Below are 11,900 nucleotides of genomic sequence, written 5' to 3' on the forward strand. Positions count from 1 at the left end.
TATATATATATTGATAAAAGCAACATCAGTATTTCAGTTAGGTAAATGTCAGTTTTCTGCATGAACATTCCACTGTTTATTAATCTACAAACTCACAAAACGTGTGCAATTTGAAAAATCATACATTAAAATGTTGTACAGGTTCAATAATACTTTATTATCATTTTCTGACACATTTTTTTTATACTTTTCAAGTTTTTGTAAAATGTTGAACATCAACATTAACATTTTGATAAACCAACAGGGTCATACCATCTTAACAACTGGTCTTATGTAACTAATCTTACATAACATAAAAATTGACAGTTAACAGTTAAAGGCTTAATTCCCCCAAAAATGAAAATTCTGTTGTCATTTGCTCAATCTCATGTCACTCCAAACTCATAAGAAATTAATTAATTTTAAGAACACAAAGTTTTTATTTTTTATTTTTTTTTAATCTGAGCGATTTATTTTGCTTTATTGAAAGTTTACTTCCCCAAAACTCTGATGCTTCAAAACATTCATAAAGAGATTGTAAAATAAATCCATAAGAATCGAGGGGTTTAATACAAGTCTTCTGAAGAGACATGATCACATTACATGGTAAACAGATTTAAATTCAGCTTTTATTCACATATAAACATTGATCAGTGAATATATAAAGAAGTTCAATGGTACTTGAACGAGAACAAAATTCTCTCGCGTCAAGCAAGCAGACTTGACTTTCCGTTTATTAAAACTGAATGCTGTAATCACTGTCCGCTGATCAGTGTTTATATGTGCACAAAAGCATAAATTATATCTGTTCATATAAAGTGACTGTCTCTTCAGAAGACTTAGATTAAACAGCTCGATTCAAATGGATTTATTGTATGATCTTTTGAATGAAGATTTGGGAATAGACCAGGGGTGGCGAACTCCGGTCCTGGAGAGCTGCAGCCCTGCAGTGTTCAGCTGCAACCCTAATTAATGGAGGGTAAGAAATCTCTCCGATTTCACTAAAAATATCTTCATTTGTGTTCCAGAGATGAATGAAAGTCTTATGGGTTTGGAACAAGTAAAAGAGGGAGAGTAAATGATCACAGATTATTCATATTTGGGTGAACTATCCCTTTAAGAAACATCAGTGCTCTTCTAAATGTGACACACTGACACAATGAAGAAACACAAAAACAACAAACTCACCTGAACTTACAGTATAATAATATTCTGTCTCAAAAACTACACAATTTAGAAACACACACACACACACACACACACAAAAAAAAAACTGATAACACTCCTGGAGACGGTCTTTCTCTTGCTGTTCTCTAATCTCTTTCCACCCATCTGTAGTCCCAGTAAACCACTTGGAACCAAAAGTATTTTGTGTGTCTGTTGTCAATAAACTTTTGGTGTTTTAAAAAAGTCATTGCAGAGTCTTGCATCAGCAGCCTTTGTGGATATTATTATAGGGAAAATAGGAAAAATCGGTAACACTTTATTTTAGGGTCTCTTAACTAGTTGCTTGTTAGCATGCATATTACTAGAATATTAGCCATTTATTAGTACTAATTAAGCACATATTAATGCCTTATTCTACATGACCTTATTCTACATTCCTAATACCTAAACTTAACAAATACCTTACCAACTATTAATAAGTAGCAAATTAGGAATTTATTGAGGGAAAAGTCGTAGTTAATAGTGAATAAGTGTTCCCTACTCTAAAGTGTTACTGAAAAATCTATGATGGTTTGTGCCAAACAGACACATTGGTGAAACTGCTTTTGGTCTCTTAAAAATATAGATTTTTTAACTTTTTTTTTTTTTTATGTCCATAGAGTGAAAGTAATAATTTGAGATGATGGATGGATGGATGGATGGATAGATAGATAGATAGATAGATAGATAGATAGATAGATTTCCTTCATAAACACCTTAAATTTTTTCAAATAATGTAATTTTGCATTATGTCCCATCTAGTGTTTTTAATTAGTCTATTGGACAGGACATTGCAGAGAATAGAAGATATTGAAAAAGAGAAACTGCAATCACAAAAAACTCAGTCACATGTGGAACTAAAGAATGTTTTAGTTGCTTAGCTCTTATGGAAAGGAAAAGGAAGGAAAGGAAAGGACATGATGTGTACTCGCATATGTACTTCCCATACTCAGAATTTGTGATCTGCATTTATCCCATCCAAGTGCACACACAGAGCAGTGAGTAGTAAGCAAACACACACACACACACACACACACACACCGTGAACACACACCCGGAGCAGTGGGCAGCCATTTTTGCTGTGGCGCCCGGGGAGCAGTTGTGGGTTCGGTGCCTTGCTCAAGGGTCTCAGTCGTGGTATCGAGGGTGGAAGAGAGCACTGGTCATTCACTCCCCCCACCTACAATCCCTGCCAGTACCTAGACTCGAACCCGTGACCTTTGAGTGACAAGTCCGACTCTAAATAAATAAAAATAAATACTCAAATAAATACTACACAAGCTAAGATTTTCTACAAGAGAAAGTGACCTTCTAGACATAAGCACTAGGGTAGCAGAGCTGCAGATGTATATTGTGGATTTAAAAAAAAGTCATGACTTTATCTGTTTAGCAGTTTTATAGTTACATGTGGTCTGCTGGTCATATAAAAAGCATTTCGGTTGGCTTAAAGATACGTTTTATTTATTTATTTATTTTTGCACTGATCATCTTGGTCTTATACTGACATCTAGTCATTGACTCAGATAGCACACCTCTATGGACCATATATATATATATATATATATATATATATATATATATATATACAGTATGACACACTAAACTGGGAATGATTTATCAATGTAGTCAGTCTGAATCAGGCTGACTTCTACAGGATTTCCAGGAACCTATGTGTGCCGTTCTTTAAACGTCCACCAGGAAACAAAGCTGTGCTTACAAGTTCCAAGCCAGCAACAATGGAATATAGGGAAAGTATTATTTATCAAGCCTAGCCAACACATCAGAGGATTTGTGAGTGATCCTTATTTGCTAGTTATTTGTCCTCTCATATCATAAATGGAAGATCAGGTGAAGTACATCACAAACAACAGAATATCTGTTGCATTTGCAACTAAACATGAAAATACAGACACATTTTAGTAGCTTTAGGGGTATATAAATTACAACCCCCGGAATGGAGGTCAGTGCATGCCACTGTGAATGTGTTCTTTTAAGGCAGATCTAGCTTACCCTGCTTCTGGAGGTCTATACCATAAACTTTAGTTCCAACCTTGCTGCAGCACACTTGCCTGCTTGATTAGGGTTGGTGCTAATCTCTGCAGGCTGGTAGTCCTCCAGGAGTAGGGATAACTACCCCTGCATCCCTTTTTTTTCTGTCAGCGTATTGGAATAGCAGTTGACAAATGGTACAATGGTTTAATTTTCAAGTATAAATTCAGGTTCAAGTACAACAAACAGCTCTACAGGGAGTGTTAAGTGCTACAATCCTTATGAATTATTTATAGTTTCACACACTATTCTGAACAAAATGAACTGTACTTGGTCATTTTATATGTCGGTTTAGATACCATTTTCTTGCCTTAGTTGGATGTTCTTGACCAATTAAAGGTGCAACAGAGCCCAGACCTTTTACTGTTAGTTGAAGGTCTGGCTGAGGGAGTAACTCGTACATAGTCATGTGGATGCAGCATCAGGCAAAAGTTTTAAGTTAACAATGCCTTTGAAGAAATGCATTATTTATTTTCAGCCTTAAAGTAAGTAGTATTCAGCTGGTCATGTGATCTCAACATGTCTGCCTTCCACCTGGCAATTCACATATATATGTATATACGTAGATTCCTCATTAGCGACTGTTTCTATGGGCCGCTATATGTAAGCTGTCCGCCATATTGTTTAAGTTTAAAGGGGTCATATGATGCTGCTAAAAAGAACATTATTTTGTATTTGGTGTAATGAAATGTGTTTATGCGGTTTAAAGTAAAAAAAATTCACTCCATGTAAAATAAAACAACTTTTCTTAAACTTCTGATATGATGTTTCCTGTGAGTGTACATCATTTTACACAAGTAGGCTACATTTGCACATTTCATTAAGTTTAATATTTATTAGGTGCATCATAATAAATGATGCTTTTCTACTCAGAAAAGCTGAGAAAAGAGCTTTCAGCAAACGATCCAGCGTCAGTATGGACTGGTCTGAGGAACATCACCATGTACAAGACACCACCCCCACAGTCTGTGGAGAATCAACAACTGGCTGACGATCTGAATGTGTTTTACTGCAGATTTGAAAAGGATAGTTTACCACCCCCCCATCTGCTCTGATCTGCACTTCACACATTCACCTACCACCCCTGCAACCCCCCTCCCTCGCCAGGCACAAGAACAGTTTTTTCCCACAGGCTATATTCAGCCTGAACAATTAATATTTCATAATTATACATCGTCCATCACAACTAACATAGTTATATTTATATTAAACTGCACACTTTGTAGTAACATATCTGCACACTAATAAATATATCTGTACATTTATCTAAACAATAACTTTTGTTCCTATACTTCTATTTCTGTATATAGTACATTATTTAATTTTTCTTTTTTTATTATATTAGTGTTATATTACATCCCTACGGTGTATTCCTATGTATGTCTGCACTATCATGTATGTTTTTTTATTATATTAGTGTTATATTACATCCCTACGGTGTATTCCTATGTATGTCTGCACTATCATGTATGTCTGCACTATGTTTGTACTTTCTTCTACACTGGAAGCTCCTGTCGTCAAGTCAAATTCCTTGTGTGTGTAAACATACTTGGTAATAAAGCTCTTCTGATTCTGATTCTGATAATGCTTTATATCTGTATACATGGATCCTAACTCGTTGACCCATCATTAGCTACAATATCAGATAATCTTTGACGTGAAGTACTGATGTGTAAATCCAGCATACAACCATGTATGACTCATGTATGACTCATGCCCTCTCATTGTCCTGACAACACTTTATAATTACAAGTTATTGTGACATCAAGTCACCTCTGAAAATAAACATGACTAAATAAGCTTTAGGGCAATCCAACAGAGAAAGCAACTGATATTGCATTAGGATCATGCTTGAGATAATAGCAGATTGTCCTCCTCCCCTATCTATTACATCAGCATGCCTGTATTCATCACCCTAGAAAATGTAAATCCCAGGGCAGGAGTTTGGCATGCTGCATGTTATTTTCACTAGGAAACTCAAAGCATTGTTTTTTCTTTTTGAGTATTTTATGGCAATGCTACTAAAAACAGCATAAATTGACAAATTTTAAACTTTTGCATATAGGTGATTTGGTTTTATTTATTAATTTTTTTTTTTCAAAGACTTAAACTACTTCAGTCTGTGTGCATTGCATTTATTTAATACACGAGTTTCACAATTTGAGTTGAATTACTGAAATAAATGAACTTTTCCACGACATTCTAATTTATTGAGATGCACCTATATGTGACTGAGAGGGAATTGCTACTAGAAAGAATGTAAGGGAAAAAATAAATGTATATGTTTTTTGTTTGTAGTTTATTTAGAATGTATAGCTATCACATAAAATAACTTGAGATTCACTTGCGAGTGCAGTTAAAATTATCCATTAAATTTGTAGACACCAAGATCATGATTTTCTAACAAAGGTTTTAAAAGTAATGAACAAAAAAAAAACATTTTCAGATCTCTTCACCTGTATGTGGCACTGTTTCTGCCAGATCAATTTCTGTGAAGCTCAGTCCAGTGAAAACCTGACCCAATTGTGGTTAAAATTAGAAGGAGTAATGAAAAACAAAATACTGTACATTTCAAAATAGTGATTGCTCTGATGTTTTAATTTATGGTATTGAATATGATCAGCATTAGAAGAGGTGAACTAAGAATTTTGTTTCTTGGACAAAGCGTTCAGAAGTTATAACAAAAATATTGAATTTTTGAACTGGAGGTGTTGCTATTAGGGTTGCCACCTGTCCCTTAAAATAAGAAATCGTCCCGTATTTAAACCTGGGGTCCGAGGGTGTTTTGGGGCCCTGGAGAAGTTTTGACATGCCCTGACATTTGTGCTTTTTTCAGTTGCTTATAAACATTTTAATCGCTAAAGTTTAATAACACTGTAATCAACACAAACTGGGCTACAATAATATGTGAGCAGCATGTATGTACGTGATTGTGTTTTTGAGAAAACAACGTTTATGCGTGCTTAGTGAAAAACTACAGCAAACAAATAAAATGAAAGTAACATCTGTAAAATACAGTGGCGGTTCGTGGGTTTTAAAATAGAGGAGGCACACTAATTGTATTGGTCTGGGATCCCTGCCGATTATTATCTTGAAGTCTAGAGTTTTTGCTTCAAAATTATGTGAAAATCATCTTACTCACTCATTCACAGAAAACAATATATTGATTTAAATTTTCTAAGACACTTTTCGTGTAGAAAAGGTATATGCGAGTAGGCGTGAATGATCATGCATAATGCTGTGATTCACACCTGAGAAGACAAAGGCCCTCATAATGAGCTGCATAATGAGCCTTTCAGTCAGGTACAGGTGCATTTCAATAAATTAGAATGTCGTGGAAAAGTTCATTTATTTCAGTAATTCAACTCAAATTGTGAAACTCGGATTGGTTGATATCAGAAGGGAGGCTAGCCTCCTCTACGAGGTTTCTTTTCTCAACACTCCTCAGCGTTGAAAGTAAACACTCGATGGTGATTGGCTATTTTTTTTTACCAACGGAGGCACGAGAGTTCAGCTCTCCCCCGGCCTCCCCATCCCCTTCTCTATCATTAGCGGTTGTAATTACATCAGTAATTTTATAAACAATCATTAGCATTTTCCCCCCACAGTACCTTAGTATAGTATGCATACTTCATGAGAAAACAGAATGCCAATAACAAAGAAACTACATTTTAACACTATCAACCACAAATAATATTAGGGCTACTATTAGTCTAGGCATAATACAAGTACAATTACTATACTGTGCACTTACTCAGTATGATTTTCCAGCGAACTCAAAACAGAACGACACTCGTGCCTTTCTTGTGCAATTATGCCAGTGATGCAGACACAGTCCTAAACGAAAACTGAAACAGTTGTTAGCAATTACCAGAAGATGCATAGCTGATAAATAAATTGCATCACTGATAAGAAAGGACGCGCGTATATGTCTGTCGATGCATCACTTATTTACAGCTTACTTGATACGTTTACACATCAGACGACCGCGAACGCCAATGACCGAGTATAAAACATTCAACATAGTGCCTTTCTTGTGCAAGATGCCGGTGATGCAGCCACAGTCCTAAATGGAAATTGAAACAGTTGTTAACAATTACCAGAAGATGCATAGCTGATAATAAATTGCATCAATGATAAGAAAGAACGCGCGTATATGTATGTCGATGTGTCACTTATTTACAGCTTACTTTATACATTTACACAGTGTTTGAATTGTGTCAAAGCTCTTGGGGGGTCCCCCTAACCAGCCCCCAACCCCACACCTCACCCCCTAAACAAAAAATAAATAAATAAAATAAAATAAAACTTTATATACATATGATGCATATTTTTTATCTTGTCCTTGTTATCATTGAGAAAACCTAATTCTAAGATAAAAGATTATTTTACGATGATCAGTGAATTAGGTGTACCAAACAATCACTAAGCAAAGAAGAATTAAATATCTAGCCTAGGGGTGTGCCGATGTTGACAAAAAATGATATCTCTATATTTTCTGGGATTTTATCAATAACAATCGATAATCAGACGATATTTTGCTGAGTGTGTTGCTGACTCTGTGTGGTGGTCAGTTCACAACAGTGACAGAAATTAATATTTTCCAACAAGTTTAAAATTATTTTTACCCTTTATGGCCATTTTTATATTTGTAAAGCCATTTTTTTCTAGAAGTGTGTCAAATTCTTACATTTAATCAATAACGTCAATTACAATAATAAGACATTTGGGCCTCTTACCAAACAAATAAAATCATTATCAACAAAATTCATGCAATGCAGAGAAAACACAGAAGCTGCATCTAAATGCCACTTTAGATGCAGCTTCTGTGTTTTCTCTGCATTGCATGAATTTTGTTATATACACACTGATTAATGCAAGGCATGAATGCTTTAACCTGCAGTTACAAATGCATAAATAATGTTTTGATATTGTAATCTTAAAACATTGAATACTGATATTTAAAATTATTTAAAAATACATATATAAAAAGGTACTTTAAAATGTGAAATTAAAACCGCCAGTAGGTGGCAGCAAGTCACTGTTAATAAGTGAGTCGATGATTGCTATTGAACCGAATCATTTAAATGGTTGATTCATTCAGGAACAAGACGCAAAACAGTGCTGCTTTGTTTGGAACCATTTTTGTTGGCGAAATAGAGCAAAAACTAGGCATTATAGTGTCTAAAACGTAAGTCTCTTAATAGTAACTTCTTGTTTATTCAACTGTTGTATAAAAATCAATATCACATTTGTGATTGAAAAAAAAATTGCACTCTGTGATATTGATCAACTATATGAAATTATATAAATATATAAATTTTCTGCCCCCATATCTTGGATTTTGGGAGCATTCTAAATGCATTTTATTATATTGAATCATGTGAAAGAACACACTCTAAATGAGCACTCATAAGTACATCTGCACTTTGTTGTTTATGATGAGGGAATTCGTGAGTTTCAGTCTGAAAAAAAACAAAACTCTGGAGTTTCAGCGATGACTAGTTTGGACGCCTCTGATTGGCTACTGCATTCCTAAGCTCAACAGAATCGTGTGTGATTGGTTACAATGAGTAACGCTGTAAAAATAGAATATGATGTAACATAAGCAGGTCTAAATTTAATACAGCAATCGAAACTTAATTTTAAGTATTAAAGTTTTATTGAAAAATCAGGGGACCCCCCCAAGTATATTTTTTGTGGTGTTATGGGGGGTCCCTTAATGATTATGGGAGGTCCGGGACCCCCCCAGCCCCCCCCTCAATTCGAACACCTGAGATGATCGCAAACACCAATGGCCGGGTATAACACATTCAAAACTTTTACACCAGAGCAGATATTTGTGAACAGAAGCTTGGTTATAGTCATAAACACAAGCATGCTTAGTAGGCCTATTATACAATACAAAAGCATTTTATATCTGGGAAAATAAATTATTATTGTTAAGCACGTTATAAAGATCTTCGCGAGCAGGGCCTCACTGAAGGTGGCAACCCTAGTTGCTATAGATTTGGTCATAGATATCCCAAAGTTGGTCAGATTGCTATTCAGATCCATCTCAATAGGTGTGCCAAATTTCATAATATTCCTATATATGGTTAATAGGGCTGCCATAGACTCCCACTCGGGAACAAAAAAAAAAACAGAAACCTAACAATTGCTACAGCACAATCAAATGAAATCAGTTGCAAAACAAAACAAAGGCAATCAGTATCAACAAAATCGATCTTTGCATTGCAGAGATGGCACAGAGGTAGTATAGCGTGTCAGCAAGTCCATAAACCTACATTACAAAATACCCAGATTCTGATTATCTGTAAAAAAAAAAACACACAGGCATGCCTGAAGTGTAGAATCACAACGCAGTGTCTTGTTCCCTTCTCAGGGAACCGGGTTACATATGCAACCTGAAATGTTCCCTTTTGAATGGAAATTAACGCTGCATCATGGCGTTGATTCTATAAAAATGTCAATATCAAAACCACTAGACTGAGGAAGAACGTCTGCCCAACAAAGCTCTGTAACATTGGCACAGACAATTGTTGAGTGCAGACAAGACTGGATCAACCTTAAAGGACCTGGGATCCTGGGGTTGAATCCATATCCAGACTGTAAAACCTGCTGAATGTGTGTGAAGAGGACCAGCCTGCCGCAGCACAAACATCATGTAAGGGTGCGCTTTTAGATAGAGCCTTGGAAGATGCTATACTCCCAATGGAGTGGGCCCTGACTCCTAGAGGTGAAAACATTCCACACACTTCATAGGACAGAGAGATAGCATTGGTAATTCAATGGGAAAGGTGCTGCTTGGTGACCACATTACTTCTATTGTGACCACCAAAAAAAAAAAAACCTGGGACGATTTACGCCACCGGCCTAACCGGATGAGATGGGGCATAAAAGGTGAAGACTTTGTTGCTCTGGAGATTCATGAGGTGGAGTAAAGAAGGCTTACAAGATGACTAGCTTGCAGGCTACAGAAAGCAGGAAGCTCGTTCGATGCTCGTATGTCAGTCATATTACGCATTAATAAACTGCCCTGTCTCTACATATGAATAAATTCCATTCCACTTCCACATACAATTCTGTACTCAACAAACCCAGAGAAATGTTTCTACACATGAAATATGAAGCTAATAATTATATAATATATAATTATTACATTTCATATGTGATTTTCATGAGATTTGGGGTATTTTCATAACAATAAAGGATTTTTATACAAGAAATGCTAAGCAGGTAAAGCGATTAGCAGCTTATAAAAGGCTATAAGTAGCATGTTTACTAACATTAGCATCAAGCTACATAACACAATTTCTGAGATTAATATACATTTTTATTCAAAACTCACTTTAATCAATTTCTAAGATTAATATACATTTTTACTTTAAACAAGTGCATTTTAAGTAAAAGCATATATTATGCACCATTGCACCACATGTCCATGGATCGCGCCCCAGACAGGTATGAATATGCTGAGAACTGTCTGTATTTGTTTTGCTATTTTTGACTCTCAAAAACGTCTCCAGGTTACGCATGTAACCGTGGTTCCCTGAAGGGAACGAGACACTGTGTCAAAACGCTACGGGAACGCCTTCAGCATGACCACGCTCTGAATCACATGTGTAATCAGTCCAATGGATGGGTGAGATGTCACGGGCGGGGTGACGTAACGACCAGAAAGCTTAAAAGCACGTGCGGTGGAACCGGCGTCAGCTTATAGGAATGAAGCAAGCGCTGACAGGGATCTGGCCCTGAGACGCAGCGTCTTGTTCCCTTCGGGGAACCACGGTTACATGAGTAACCTGGAGACGTTCCCCTTCAGGAACTCGAGCTGCGTCAAAACACTATGGGAACGAGAATGCCCACGCCTCCAGACCTACAAATCCTTGCCTAGTGCGGAAGAGCTCAGTTAAAGCTAGAGAATGGAGCCAGGAGAGGCGCAGAAAGCAGGTAGGCACCTCACAAAGTAGGCGGGGACATCCCGCCCGAAGGCCAACTTCAGAAAGTGTGAGTCCCCAATGGAGAGGGGAGATCAGAGGACTCGAGGCTATGGAATAGCATCCTGATCCACCGCTTAGCATAAGCTTCTCTGGCCAGAGGCCTCAGCCACAGTGCACCGCGGAGGAAACGTAAAACCAGGAGATGTCTGCCCACTGACCGGCCACCAACAGGGTCACGGTAGGCCGCAATGGCCGCCACGTAGACATTTAGGGTGGAGTGGGTCAACCCTGCGGAGAGACGGGCCTGCAGGAACTCCTGAACTGTACCAACCGGGCAGTTGACTGGGTAGAGCTGGTGGTCTCCGCACCAAGAGGTGAAAAGTTTCCACTTCAGGGCATACAGTTTCCTCACTGAGGGAGCTGTGGACTGGAGGATGGTCTCAACAACCTCGGTTGAGAGACCGGAAGCTACGAGTTGTCACAACTTCCACAGCTCCGGGCGGGGGTGCATGATCGTACCCTCCGCCTGTGAGAGGAGGTCCCTCCTGACGGGAATCTCCCATGGAGAGCCGTCGAGAAGAGAAATCAGGTCCGAGAACCATACTCAGCACGGCCAGAATGGGGCTACTAACAGCAGCCGGACTCCATCCCAGCACTCTCTCCAGAACTCCTGGGAGCAGAGCGATCGGGGGAAAGGCGTACAGACGAAGCCTCAGCCACGTC

Source organism: Sinocyclocheilus rhinocerous, unplaced genomic scaffold (assembly GCF_001515625.1).
Source record: "Sinocyclocheilus rhinocerous isolate Xijiao unplaced genomic scaffold, SAMN03320098_v1.1 scaffold778, whole genome shotgun sequence".
In the NCBI taxonomy this organism is placed as follows: Eukaryota; Metazoa; Chordata; class Actinopteri; order Cypriniformes; family Cyprinidae; genus Sinocyclocheilus; species Sinocyclocheilus rhinocerous.